This window comes from Halictus rubicundus, chromosome 11, assembly GCF_050948215.1.
Source record: "Halictus rubicundus isolate RS-2024b chromosome 11, iyHalRubi1_principal, whole genome shotgun sequence".
NCBI classification, from domain to species: domain Eukaryota; kingdom Metazoa; phylum Arthropoda; class Insecta; order Hymenoptera; family Halictidae; genus Halictus; species Halictus rubicundus.
In genome coordinates this window covers 12,283,921-12,298,368 of record NC_135159.1, presented here as the reverse complement: position 1 = coordinate 12,298,368, position 14,448 = coordinate 12,283,921, and the positions used below count along the sequence as shown (strand labels likewise).

The 14,448-nt window shown below is 43.0% G+C and overlaps 2 protein-coding genes across 2 annotated transcripts in view; both read right to left on the bottom strand.

Moving 5' to 3' along the window:
• Positions 1 to 14,448, bottom strand: part of LOC143359058 (uncharacterized) — a 116,707-nt gene that overhangs the window by 982 nt on the left and 101,277 nt on the right. The window lies entirely within an intron of this gene.
• LOC143359042 (ecdysone receptor-like) overlaps positions 1 to 14,448 on the bottom strand; it is a 60,302-nt gene that overhangs the window by 44,278 nt on the left and 1,576 nt on the right. The gene's annotated exons all lie outside the window — the stretch shown is intronic.

The following is a 14,448-nucleotide window of genomic DNA, read 5'->3' as shown; positions in this document are numbered from 1 at the left end:
TATGCGTGCCTCATTATGGCTTAAACGAGTCTGACTTATCACTGCCGCAGCAACGTTGATGGATTCTTAATTAAAACATCTCCGCGATGCGAATAAGGAAACCAAATACCGAGATTTTATTTGTAAGCTCAAAAATAAAATCGAAATTGAGTCAGTCTGCCATGTTTAACTCGTTAAATGGAAAACGATGGTCAATTAAGCGTGCCGTTCACTCGAATTAATTAAGAAGACGAATTTATTTTCGTAGGCCATTCGAGAATTACGTCCTCGGCCACCTGTTGTTACTTCGACGCGCTGCCGCTCGCCTAATCGCTGCTGTCGCTGTCGCCCTACCACATTGCCTCGAAATTTCGTGTTAACAACACGGCACTCAATATTCTCCCCTAATTTTTCATCCTAACAAAAATGTAAATAATCATTTTCTCGTGCATTTTTTAAAATAATTATTTCCATATTAAAATTTTTGAAATATGCAACTTAGTTAAGGTTAACATTATTCAGATGTTACGTTAAAAGATTATTATTGGTATGTATACATGGTTTAAGTAATACATTATAAAACCATAAATTGCACACAAAAAAAAAATTAAAAATTAATATGATCATTACCGAACCAACTTTTTAAAAGTACAACAATCGTTTAACTGTATTATTAAAGAATGTTTTTAATATCTTAATGGCAAAGTATTAAAAATGAGGATTTCAATTTTTTATTTTAACGTTCTTTTGGAGTGACGGAGCAAAGTCACGCACGCGCGATGCCGGCCGTTGGAGGAAACTTCTCACGGATTTGCACGTGGTCCGTTCGCGAGAAATTACGAAACAGCCTCGACTTTTGTGAAACGCTTTTGCCGAGCGTAGCGATTACCATAACAAAATGTACTGATTGCGGGAACGAGTCGAACTGGACTGGCGAGAGAGGGAGAGAGGTGGAGAGGGGAGAGGGGGTCGGTTTGTCAAACAAAATGGCTTCCCCTCTCCTGTCAGTTTTTCGAGCTGTTGTCTCGTCTTGCATGCCGAGGACATGCAGCTGCCGAAGAACAGGTACAATCGATTCGTCGAATCGAATGTGTTTCCTGTCGACCCTTGCCTGTGACCGGGTCAAGAGTGACCCGCGTGTTAATTGTAATCGTACGCGTACCAGAATACGTGCGTATAATGTGCGCAGTATATGCGATGCAAGTGTGTATAGAAAATACACGTACACATGAAATTAATGTCTCGTCTAAATGAAAAAGATATTCCCCTGCTAATTGGTAATTTCTCTCACGCTCACAGAGGCGTTTCACGCGGATTTCTGCTTTGTCCGCCATCCCCCTTTCGCTGTACTATACTACGCTATACCGTAGAAAAGAAGAGCCTCTTTCTAAACGTGATCAGAACGCAGAGAGGGGACCCAATTCGAAGAACCGGGGTCCTACAAGAAAGTGTACGCCTTATTGGCATACAAAGATTACTTTCGAGCTGGCTCGCATATATTAATTCAGAACGCGATAATTAGACTCTGAATTTTTATGTAAATTCGTCTGTTATGGGATTGGCTTTATTGGGATTGAAATCGGTGAAAAATTTCTTCGGCTTGTTAGGCGATTCACTGCGGTTCTCACCGGGCAAAAATATTAATTAATACGGTTTTTGAGTTTCGTGATTTTTTCCTGAAGTTTTCATACAAAAATCTAAATCTAAATGCAACACTAAATCCAGTTTTAAAAATTTCTTCTATGTTCATTTACTGCAATTTAATATGTAAATAAATTTAAATCCAACGAAGGCATAATTATTAATTGTTGCTATTTTTATGGAGTTTCAAGGCTCCAGGCATATTCGCGGAAAGGTAACGAACGAAGATTGGCGGATGAATGACGGACGCAAAAGTTTCGAAAGTAGAAAATAGTTCTTGCCTCCGTAGATTTTGCGGTCCCGAGTTGAACGACTCCCTGAAATTTCGCTTCACAGTGTGCGCGGTGCCCGCAGCGAGGCATAGTAACCGAAAAGCCCCCGTATACCTGCGGGAAAATGGACAGCCGTGACATTCCATGGGAGATTAGATTACCCGTCGTCCCCCGCAGGAGTTTAAAGCTTACAATTCCGTGAACAGTGCCGAATCCATTTTAGACAGCCCTTCTGTGTCGAATCTCGGGCCCTTTTCGTTACCTCGAATTTCTATTTTGTTAAATTTTCAATTGTCAAATTTTCAATCTGTTCAGATGTAATTTTTGTGACGATTTATCACTTGTCATTTACATTAAATATTTCTAATGGTTAAACTGTTCATGTTATTTACCGTTAAACATTTTGTATAATTTTACATAAATCAAATAAGTTAAACTAAATTTCTTCCAGGATTCCACTTTCTTTCTTACTATTATTATTATTATTATTATTATTGTCATCAATCGTACCAAAAATGTCATAAATTCCAGAAGTGAGCCTGCCCGTTAACTAAGAGTCGACAATTGAAAAATGAACGGTCCTCCACCTGCATTAAGATGTCCAGCCCTAATCCCACATGTTTCCCGTTTCATTCGTCAACCGTCTGCCCCCATACACAGAAATCAAACGCGCGCCTCCATCTCCGCGTGAATAGTGCGGTCCAAAGTCGATTTGAAAGAAGGCATGACTGTTCATGTCAGCGGGAAAGTCAACGGAAACGAAGGAAGCCAGGTCAATACCCTTCGTGGTCGTAGCAGCAAAAAGGGAAAATTTCTACCTGACGCAGGTCGAGACAGAAAGGGCAACCGAGGTGAAATCGAAGAAGGGAAAAAGATCAGCGATCTGCAGGTGAACCTGAGGGTAACCTCGAAGGTGTCAGGGCCTTTGGGCTTTCGTTTCACTGACGCACGAAGGGCAGATCCTTCGAGATTCGAGCCCTGACAATTTATTCTCAACTGGTGCATCTGTTCTCGGAGTTTCGATATTGTTTAAAACACACGGACTTCTATTCAATTATTTTTCAATGAAACTATTACCAACATATTCCCGACATTTTTCTGAGTAAAATGATACCCAACACGACACAGTTTACTTCATATTTACTTGGGCAGTCTACGAAATACAGTGTTTACTCGATAATAGTCACAAACGCCTAACCGATAAAAGTCCTAGAACTCGAATGAGAAAGTCCGAGGAGACCTCGGTCGCCGAGGAGTGTAAGCTCGCGTGGATCAAAGAATAGTATCTACTAGGCGATATATGTCCGTGGCTAGACCCGTGTTTTGGACATATATCGAGTAAACAGAAAGAAGCTCTGAGGTATGTCATGTTGGTACTCGTTTTAATCAGAAAAATGTCACGGGTGCGCTGGTAAAGGTTTTGTTTAAACAATGATATCGTGCACATGTGTGTATTGAGATGTTATTGTGTAGTGTTCGAGATCGAGAGCACGTGGCCGATGTCGGAAAGATTCGCGCGGCGCGACCTGTATTCCGCGTTTAGCATTCCTTCCTTGACATATCTCTCTCTCTCTCTCTCTCTCGCTCGCTGCTCTCCTCATCCCTCGGTTTCTCACGGAGAACGCTCAAGGCCGGGAGTGGGCGCGGAAGGCACACCCGAGCATGCTAATACGCGACCCTGATCGCCGATCGACGGATGACGTTGCTCGTTAAGCCGGGTGCACACCGCGGCTGCACCGACTGAGCTGTTGATCGAGTGACCTGTCATGTATGCGTCTCTATACGTCCCTCATGTTCTCCACTGGCTTGTCAGGTTTTGGTCCTGATCCAGATCGTTGCTTTGGTGAATATGACTATGATTCATTGTAGCTTTGACAGGTTGTTCTAAATTTATTTTCTTTTTAATATTTGGTATTATTTTATTCATTTTTACTCGATTCATGATGTTGTCACCTTCATGTGACCTTAAATAGAATTTCGGAAAATATCTGTGTCCGAATGAATTTTGACGACTGTACTGTGTTGCTAAGTATGACAAAGGTAAAGTATAAAAAGCAGTAGGGACAAATAAAGAAAAACAAGGTAAATATAAGGCAAGAAGGACGTCACGCCGTGTACTGTGGTGTAAAGGGCGAGGTTCAACGAGAAAGTCTCCTCCGGTGAAACCTAACCCTAAACTCAGAATAACTGGCGTCGTTCACTACGTGACGTACAACATAACCTACAAACTGTTTTCCGAAAGTTTGTATTCGACTTTGCCAATTTTATTCAATCTACTTTCAATTAATTTTAACAGAAAACAGGACTCAAGCCTGATAGATCACAACTTGATTTAGGTTAGGTCTGGCAGATCATAACCAGGTTAGGTTAGGTCCGGTAAATTATATTTCAGATGAGTGTCATGTCTGATAGATCACAACTTGACTTAGGTCTGGCAGATCATAACCAGGCTAGGTTAGGTCCGGTAAATCAGGTTTCAGATAAGTGTTACGTCTGATAAATTAAAACTTCGTGTTATAGGTTTAGGTCTGATAAATCATTATCCTTAGATTTTACAATGCCACATCTGTCTTATACCTCGGGTCTAGCAATCAACGGTGTCCCTGATCCACGCCTTCCCTATTCATTAACACCGTCGTTTTAATCAGTCAAGCCCACACTCCATACCGAAGTCTCACAGCTATAATTACTTCACTTAGCCCTCTAGTTCACATTCAACTTCCGGTCCAACAAATACCAGCGAACTTCGTCGAAGGTGTAGGAGTTATCCTATTGAAAATGTTACAGAGAATTCAGCCCATCGATCATCGTGTAAAACGTGGAGAGAGAGAGAGAGAGTGAGAGAGAGAGAGAGAGAGAAAATACGCGGGAAAAACCGTTGCTCTACGCCAATGTGAGCATAACCGGAGAATAAATTCTGCACGGTTGGCTCGAAGGTCGAATGTGGGCGCCGAAGATGACGGTACTGCGACTACATACGATGATGAATTTACGCGATCTGGCGGCCTATGCAGTTTCAAAATGGCGTTCGACTCCGAAAATACAGTGGCGTAGACGGGCACTTGAATATCACGCGAAAACCACACTAAAATGTCTTGAATCCTTTCTGTAAAATTGAGATCGCTCTCAGGGACAAAAATTCAGTAAAATTTTGGAAAGTTACTTAACAAATTATTAAATTTGCAATTATAATATTTGATACTTGTTTTCAGAGAAAAATTGAGTATATCCGAGTAATACCAAATTTGAAATTATCCAATCAGAAATAATTTCATAAAAAAACTCAGGATAACGAATGAACAACAAATAGATAAAAATTGTCTTAAAAACAGAAGAGAGGTGAAAATTCATTCCGATTACGATAAGAGGATTAATCGACGCGCAAGGTGCTGACGCGCAGCGACAAAACGAAAGATTCAAAGGTCGTCACACGATGACGTAATCGAACCACGACTACTTTTTTTTTCGTTCGCTTCCCCCACTCTCGTTCGACATTTTTCCCGCCCATTTTTATCGCGCTTAATAACAGGCTCACGAGACGATTGCGACCGGCACACACACCGTGTTATTTTTAGCGAGGTATCCTTTCGCGATTATTATATCACAGCCGATAAATAATTATCGTCGAACAAGACATTATTATGTACCGGTCGCTACAATAACAATCCGGACCCCGGGGGCCGGCGGTATTCGAATAAAAATGTAATGATTATCAATCGGCCCACGGCGATTGTTTATACGAGAGACCCACCTCTCGATAATGACGGAATAATAATTCTATTAGTCACGTCATTTCCTGGAAACCGTCCTCTCTTGTTTTCCCTCCGTTCGTATTTTCCCGCTTGCAAAAAAACCGCAATGGCTTTCTAACGACCACTCTCGACGACAATTTCCAACGTTTCGCTAATTGTTTCCTTATGAGGACCCGCTTTGTTAGTTCGCTTCCTCAACAGAGCGATTCAAACAATTTTTGTGAACGTCTGTTTTCCCCTCGATCCGCCATTTTGTTCTATGCCCCCTTCAAAACATTCTCCACACACTTTTATCGATTGATTTTTATTCATTTAAAACTCGCAAGGCTGACAAGAATATGTTTGTTTCTTCAATTTGTTATATAAAATTAGAATTTGTTTATATAAATCCATTTTAACAATTTCCAGTTTGTTTCCTCGCGATATAAATACGAATCGTGAGTTTAAAAATACGTTTCCAAAAAATTCACATTTGTGTTTGAAATTTGTTTGTATAAATTTATTTTTTAATTAACTCGTAATTTGTTTAACATTGATACGTTTCGTAACGTTAGAATCTGTTTGTACGCATATACAAGCTTGAATATTAGAAGCTTGAAATTTCTTTGTTACATCTGACAAGTATTTCAGTTTGTTTATTCACGTGGATAAACATTGGCAGCATAAGAAGGAAAGTTTTCCCGGCTCGATATCGCAGGGACACGAAAGGTGCCGATCGTAGAAAAGTAATGCTGACCTGCGCGTTGAGCGGAAGATAGAATGGAATGGCGGTCAGGAGTGTGATTGGGTCAGGTCAGGTCATGGTCATTGGCCCTAAGCGAGGAAAAAACAATTGCTACGGTATTAACGCCGTAATCAGAACAAAAAACCACTCATTAAACCGTATAGACCAACCGTAATCGAGATTACGTAAACATTCATTACCTAACCTAATAATCCAATTCATTCATTGACAGATCGTTTACAAAAAATCAATGACTTGCTAATTGAGACATTGTTTTTTAAAACAGAATGCAATTTTAATCGAAACGAAAGTATTTGGGTAGTAGATGTTTTATAGTGATTTATGATACGTCATTAATCTCTGGAAATCCATTAGGCCCCGCTCATAACTCCAATAACTTAACCTAGTACCCCATTGCATTAATACCTAACTCATTATTGAAAGATTTATGCTAGCCAAAAAATTTTAATTTCACTTGAATTCGAGGTACCATAGCCCATGTTGACAACCACTGGCCCAGGGGACCACCAAGCCCCGCCTACTGAGGGAGTATCCTAACCCAATAAGGCGGTACATTAATTGTTTTTGGAACAAAGTATAATTCTGATTGAATCCAAAGTATTTACATAGATTACACAGTCTATGCTTATTATTACCGATTCACGAAATTGTTAAGCCCCGCCCACAGTGGGCGTATCCTACCCCAGTAACCCACCCGAACAATTTATAGTCCCGTTTCTGAACCAAATTTTAATTTCAATTGAACCCAAGGTATCATAGCCCATGTTGACAACCACTGGCCCAGGGGACCGCCAAGCCCCGCCTTCTGAGGGCGTATCCTAACCCAATAAGGCGGTACATCAATTTCTAAAGTGTTTTTGAAACGAAGTATAATTCTAATTGAATCCAAAGTATCTACATGGATCACACAGTCCGTGGTTATTATTACCGGTTCACGAAATTACTAAGCCCCGCCCACCGGGGACCCAGTAGCCCAACCCAATTTACCACCTCTTAGACGGTTAGGCTACTAGATAGAGCGGCGTTCTATGCGGATTGATGGCTCGTGGTTTGTAACAGAGTATCGGAAAGGGGCGAAGAAAGGGGAGAAGAGCTGGGGCATTAGAAGCATCACTGACCTAACACGTCACGCGTAAAGGCCAACCGTGACGCGTGCCGGCGAGAGATCGCGCGGATCGGGTCAAGGTTGCATACTTCACGACAGGCTCGCAGTTTCCACGGCGGGAAATAGGGAAAATAGGGCACCGGTGACGAAAGCAACACGTTAATACCCGAGCCGTGACGACAGCGAAAGGACCACGCTTCGCTGGAACTATTAGCGCGGCTAATGCTACTCAAAGGCAATTTCCGATGGCTCTTGGGGACTTTCTAAATCTAGCTTACTGTATTTTTGCTCCGATTCCACTTATAGACACCATTTCACCGTTTTACCCGAGGTCCGGCCGAGGATCGACGTACACTGACTCACCGACGAACACTCGCCGCAAAGCTGATCTTTGCGAATTTATTTCTCGCCAACCCGTACACATTTCGAAACGAACCTTGACGCATCTGAAAGAGTATAATTTCCAACAACTCTCATAATTTCTTCGTTAAAAAGTATAAACAATTGCTGAAGATACACCCACTCTTCTGAAGGTCGTTTTTCTGTTTTATTTTAACCTAACCCTACTTTGCGTCATTCTTAATTTTTTTCCGACTAAAATCTTCCACCAAAAAATTTGAAAAAATTCTGTAATATGTATGTCGGTGACTATAGTGTGCCAGATTTTTTCAGAATCGCTGCAAGCAGCCGTATACTAGAAACGGCGAAAAATCTGATAATTGATTTTCATTCGCTACCCCACTTTAGTCGGCTTTATGCAATATAAACATTGAAAAACCCTTATCAAATCCACTTTATCCATCCGCAGGTGGGCGAAGGGAGGCTCGCAGAGTTTATCAGGATCGAGTCATTAAGCTGCGCCGCTAAATTCTTCATTTATCTTCGACTGGCTGAATTACACCTCTCGCGAACGATCTTCGGTGGATCTCGGTTTAATGAGGTATTTCTGGGATCGACTTGATTTAAGGTGACCATTAGCGAGGCATCCAGTCGCGGACGCAAGTATCTTTGCCACCTGGAAGCAAAATGGACGGCAAAATGGAACCCAGGCTTTACGTTGCCTCGAGCACTCGCCAGATTTGTTCGCTCGAATTTCGAAGGTTGCAGCAAAACTCCATGGTGGAGCGTGCGTAACCCAGTTTCCAACGGGCTCGAAGGACACCCACGACCCTGACCCGACACCCTGCGCATTTAGCGTCGCCATGGAACACGCTCGAAACGCGATCGGAAACGCAGAACTCGAAACTAATTCAATCAAGCCTCCTGCAATGATTACTTTCTCGCGTGAACGAGTGGCAGGGGACAGATGAAATTTTTGATTTTTTTCCGAGCGAACCGTGCGAGGAACTTTTTCGAAATTTTCATGGCACCTACGCTAAACTTTCGAATTGTTGTGCAAATTTTTTGGAGGCGGATGGTAGGGTCGTCAATGGAATAAAAATTGTATTCCCTCGGCGCGGTAAGAGAGACGGAAAAAGAGCCGCGTGGGCAGAGCCAAGCCGCCGAGTCCTCGCATTTTCTCGTCGAAGGACGCGTAATCTGCATTAGGATTATTTTCATCTGTCACTTTTTGCTCGGCTGACCTTCGGTCCCTGTCCTTTATACCAGTTTCCGTTTTCTCGTCGCGTTCAACGTGTTTTGTAGCAATTAGACGACGTTTTGCAACGATTTTCATTTAGCAAGAATTTTCTGAAAGGTTGAAATGATGATTGCGTGAGAGGAAAATCGCGTATTGTCGATAGAAGTTGTTACAGTGGCGTCAGACTGCTGCGCGCCGCGATTTCCCGGGAAACTGGGATAACTGGGTCATAGTTATCGATATATCTCCCTTTCCCAAGCTCTGTGGTCGACCTCCCGCCACGCCTGCGATTACCCTCGACCCTGCCACGGGTCCATTACACTCTTCAATTTGGCTCGGAGACCCTAAACTTCTTCTGCATCGATCGTTTCAGCATTTATCGCGACAATTGTGGGGGATGGTGTTAGGAACCTGTAGAGAAAACGCGATTCTTAGCAATTTTTTTCTCGAAAACTAGTAAACAATTTAGAACAAACTTTTTTGCAACTCAAAGAGCATAGTGTCAAGTAATGCTCATAATTTTGTCGTTAGGAAATATTAATAACTGTCGAAGATGTTCTCGCTCCTCTGGAGGTCCATTCTACAGACCACTTACTCTAGATAATTGTGTTTCTTATTTTTTTGCAACCAGAATTTTTCAGCAAAAATCCGAGAAAATTCTATCATATGTGTCTGAACGACTGCAATATACCAGATTTTTTCAGGATTTTTATAAACAACCGCAAGAGAAATATGGACCAAAATTCAAAAATTTGATTTTTTCGCGTAGCTACCCTCTCGGTTGGGGTAGAGGGTTGAAACTTTGCACAGGTAATCTCTTCTCGATAAGCAATGGTCTAATCAATCAATTTTTTAATTAGCCACAGATTCAAGACCGTTCATTCGTTCACATCTAGGAGAATAAAATGCACTGATCCGCTTTTTCGCAAGTTTCTCGAGGGGAAACATTCATTCGGTTTGTTTATTATCACGTGCTATTAATAACGCGACCGGTGCACCTTGATCGTATACTCTCTGATGTTTATAATAAGCCGGGGAACGTTTTAAGCCGCGGTTACCCGGCTTCTATTGACGCATTGCCGTGTGTCAATCATGTCATCAACCTAACCGGTCAAGTGTAAAGGCCAATCGTGACGCGAATCAAGGATTCCAGACGCGTCCAGCGAAAGGTTGCAGGGTGCATAATGCACCATCTACGTCAGAAGGGTGCACGTTTGACGAAAGCGAGCCCTGAACATTGTTTGAAATGTTACAAGTTAAACAACGACCAAGTACGCAAGCAAACACGATTAAACAAACAGGACAACCACTCTCGGTAAAATGATTGTTCACAATTGTCACTGTTTATGAACGAAAAAATTACGAGAACTGCCCGAAATTGTACTGTTTCAGATGCAAAAAGGTTCATTACAAACCGTACACAGGTTTCCCAGAAATAAATTCGCAAAGATTACATTCGTTCCACTTCTCGATTGACCACAAAAAGTGTCGTAAAAATTACAGGACGGCCTTGAGCCAGATAAAAGAACTCGTGGTCGGTGTAAAAATCCCCAAAAAAATCTGGAACATTGCAGTCACGGAGACGCATATTACAGAATTTTTTCAGATTTTTTGGTTGAATTTTGTAACTGCAAAAAATTAAAAATTCGAGAACATGCTCGAAAAGTGGAACTTCGGTTAAAATATCCATATCTTTGACAATTGTTAATATTTTCTAACGGAAAAATGATGAATATTACTCGACATTGTGCTCTTTCAGATGCAGGAAGGTCCGTTGTGAAATGTTTCCTGGTTGTCTAGAAATAAATTCACAAAGATCACGTTTCTCCTTACTGCTTGATAAACCATAAAAAGCACTATAAGAACATGAAAATCAGCCTTGAGTCCGATAAAAAATGCTCGTACGACGTCTGGAGGACAATTTAACACCTTCGGACCTGGGTGCTCGCAAGATCCCCGTTCCGGAAATACCTAGGCGAGGGGAAACCGTCTTGAAAGCGGCCTCACCGCTTCTATTCCCACGAATCGGTTCACTGTCGCGAGCGAAGCCTGGCGTAACAGCAAACACCAGCGTGTGGTCGCGGTACAAGAGCAGCTAATTGCGTTTTTCTTAAGGAGCCTGAGCAGCCAGCGGTTCCTTGGGAGTTCGCAACTACTTGTGAACACAGGGAGACGTGAAATTAACGCGAACATGCTCGTGGAATTGGTATTCCGCAACTTTTCCGAGAATTCTTTAGCTGAATGGGTCATCCTAAACGTTCCCATGGCTCTAAGTCGTTCATTATGGAAAAAACACACCTTGTTAAAATAAAAAGCCCGTTGCACAAACGTTTGCATCACGGAGCAATTTTTTCCGAATTTTTCCATACTCTTTGAACGGCAAAACAAAATTATTTCGACTCCAGGACGCATCTCTGCCTTGTTGGTATTTCAAAATTATAAAATGATTAAATATTATACCATATTAGATTTGTTTAAAATCATATACATGATTATCGAGCTTGTAAATGAATCTAAGATTGAGGGTTAAAAAAATATTTAATTTGTGGAGATGTATGTTTTTTTTTTAAGTGGGCAGTGTAGTTTGTTGATTGTGTTTGGGGCGTTCGAGAGAAATGGGGCTATCTGTTTGCTGAATTTCGCTTGTAGCGCGCCTCGATTTCGCATTCGCCTATCTCTCTCGAGCAAAGAGTAGGTGTCCTTGAAGCGGAACATTGTCCCCGGCGATTTCTCGTTCCTTCCGCTGACATTGACCGTTGACCAGCAGGATTTCGTCCTAAACGACTCGCACGCCGGACAATGGCGTCGTTCTCGTGTTTCCAGCGTGTCTCGTGACACCGTAGAAACTGATAGGCGTCCATTACCGGCTGTCCATTCAGGACGAATCGCTGATTTACGTCCCTTTTGCTCGCCAGTAACATCACGAACTACAACATACCAGCTTCAAACAAATTCGCAGCAGATACAATTTTCGAGAATTTATTATGTTGTCTGGATTTATTGTTATAACTTCCTTGATTTTAATTATTTTTATACGAAACTTTTACCATCTCATCCGTGACATTTTCCTGATTAAAACAATACCGCACACGACACAATTCGAATCTTATTTTCTTCTCTAATCAACGATTTAGGGGAACCTCTTTTATCCGAACTGTCGATATTCGGATCCAAATTGTGTCGTGTCGGGTATCGTTTCAATCGGAAAAATGTCGCGAATATATCGGTAAGGTATAGCACTTGTACACGCTGTAAGTGACATTTCGGTCCGAAAGTGTTCACTTTCATGCAAGTCAAGAACAATCGCTATGTCTCTGGAAAACGTTTCCCAGAGTGGAAACTTCGCCAGTTTCGAGCGATTCGATCTGCTTTTTTTTTTTTTTTTTGTACCCAACGTAATAACCAAGGGCAAATCGGAGGTTTTCACACGATCACCGAGGAATGCAGCTCCGGTTCTGCCAAGAAAATGGCAGTCTAAGATCCAGTGCGGTACGGTATCGCGCAGTTCTACGACACTTATCGTGCGAATCTTTGGAACACGATGGATTCAGCCGGACTGCTTCCACTTCGCGGCCGATTTCTCACGCGTTCGCCACCGTTATGAAGCGGCGAAACCTGGTACAACTTTTCGTTACAACAAAAGAAAACAATCCTCTAAACATTAGAGACAATACAAGTTACACTTGAACACCCTTTAGGCGAGATCTTTTCAACAATCACAGTAAAACACAAGTTACTAGCATGCCCTTAGTTGTTGGCGATAATACTTGAGAAATTGGGTGGAAAACAAGCCCGGGTCAGGATTGACCCGGGCACCGGCTGGAGTCAAATCGCCGTAGAAAAATCCCAGAATTGCTAGAAATGGAAAGCCAACGGACTATACAATGCCTATCAACAAAAATCTCCCGGCGGAAGAGACATAACACGTGACGCATCGGCAATTTCTCGCAAAAGCAAACCGGAAGACGTTAAAAATGGTAAAACGACAGAGCTGGACGGGCTAGATTCAGATTCTCATGACGTTTGAGTAGTCGAATAGAAGAGAAGGCCCGGGTCAAAAGTGACCCGGTCACCGGGAGGGGAACAATCTCGATATTGTACGTAGAATGAGAAGAATTCTGCATATTCTGCGCAGATGTGTATGTGTGTGTGCGCGCGCGCGGCCGCTTTTGAATCGGGAATGTAGGTGAGCCCGCGAGTACAGAGAGTATTACGCGAGCCACACGTAATACACGGCCGCGGCACGGCGGCGGCGCGAGTGTGGGAAAGTGAGGAAGCTGGCCTCGAACTCAGACCTCAACCTTCTCCTCTAGCTGCAACCTCGTTCCTCCTTTTCCGCCGGTCTAACTGGCCTGGCAGGCCCTCTCCTCTCTCGAGTTGCCAAGCAGAACCGTCTACCCTGTCGCAGTTACGTGGCACCATGCATCGCTGATGCCACACGCTCGCCTCTCCACGAGTGCAACAACGCCGCTGCCTTGTACCAGACCCCCCTCGTTTCGAGGATACTGTTACGTCTGGTACCATGGTTCAGGAGCCGCGGTCAGGACCTTGCTTCATGTGCACTTTGTTGCAGCAGACGCGGGGTAAGCTAATTTACGGAAAACAGGAAACAGAAGTGGCGTTTCGTTGCTATATCGTGTACTAAAGTTCTACGTAGAGATGAAGATTGTGGTTCTCATCCTGGAGCTGGCAGGAGCATGTAGGAGCACGGGTGACCCACCGGGGAATGGTCTTGATATTGAGAGCAGCCGGCTGTGTTTGCTCAGGACATCTCAGGGGTCAATTTTTAGGACATGTAGCATTCAGATCGGATATAGGTGTAAACCTTGTGGAGCATTGTCTTGGCCCCGGGGGTATCATGATAGGTCCTCATTAGAGACTGGAATACAACGATTCCAATAAAAAGAGGCCAACTCAAACCCATGTGTTATAGTCTTTCCATCTACACTTTTAGGGGATGTAGGGCTTAGGCCAGTCTAGGAGCCAATCTCTGCCCCATGGAGCAATCTTAGCCCGCGAGACACGGTTCAAGCACACCCTCCAGACCCGTTTACCGTGACTGGCAGAAACGATCGTCCAATCCAGCGAAGTTAGTCGCGGATTTCGTAGTCAAGCGAATTCGCAACGGTGAATGTCAGAGGGACGAAGCCAGAGAAAAAAGAAGAGAGGAGGCGGAAGCGCTCAAGGACTTAGGCGATCGTGTGACGACTCCCAGTGTCGCGGTACACAAGGAAACACACGAGCGCGACCATAATCGACGCCATTAGCGTCTCTGGATTTATCCTGAACCGATTTCGAATTTCGCAACGCGAACGCGTTGTGGTTGCGTAATGGAGAACCATCGTCGAAACTGACATCTCCCTCGGCCATTTTTA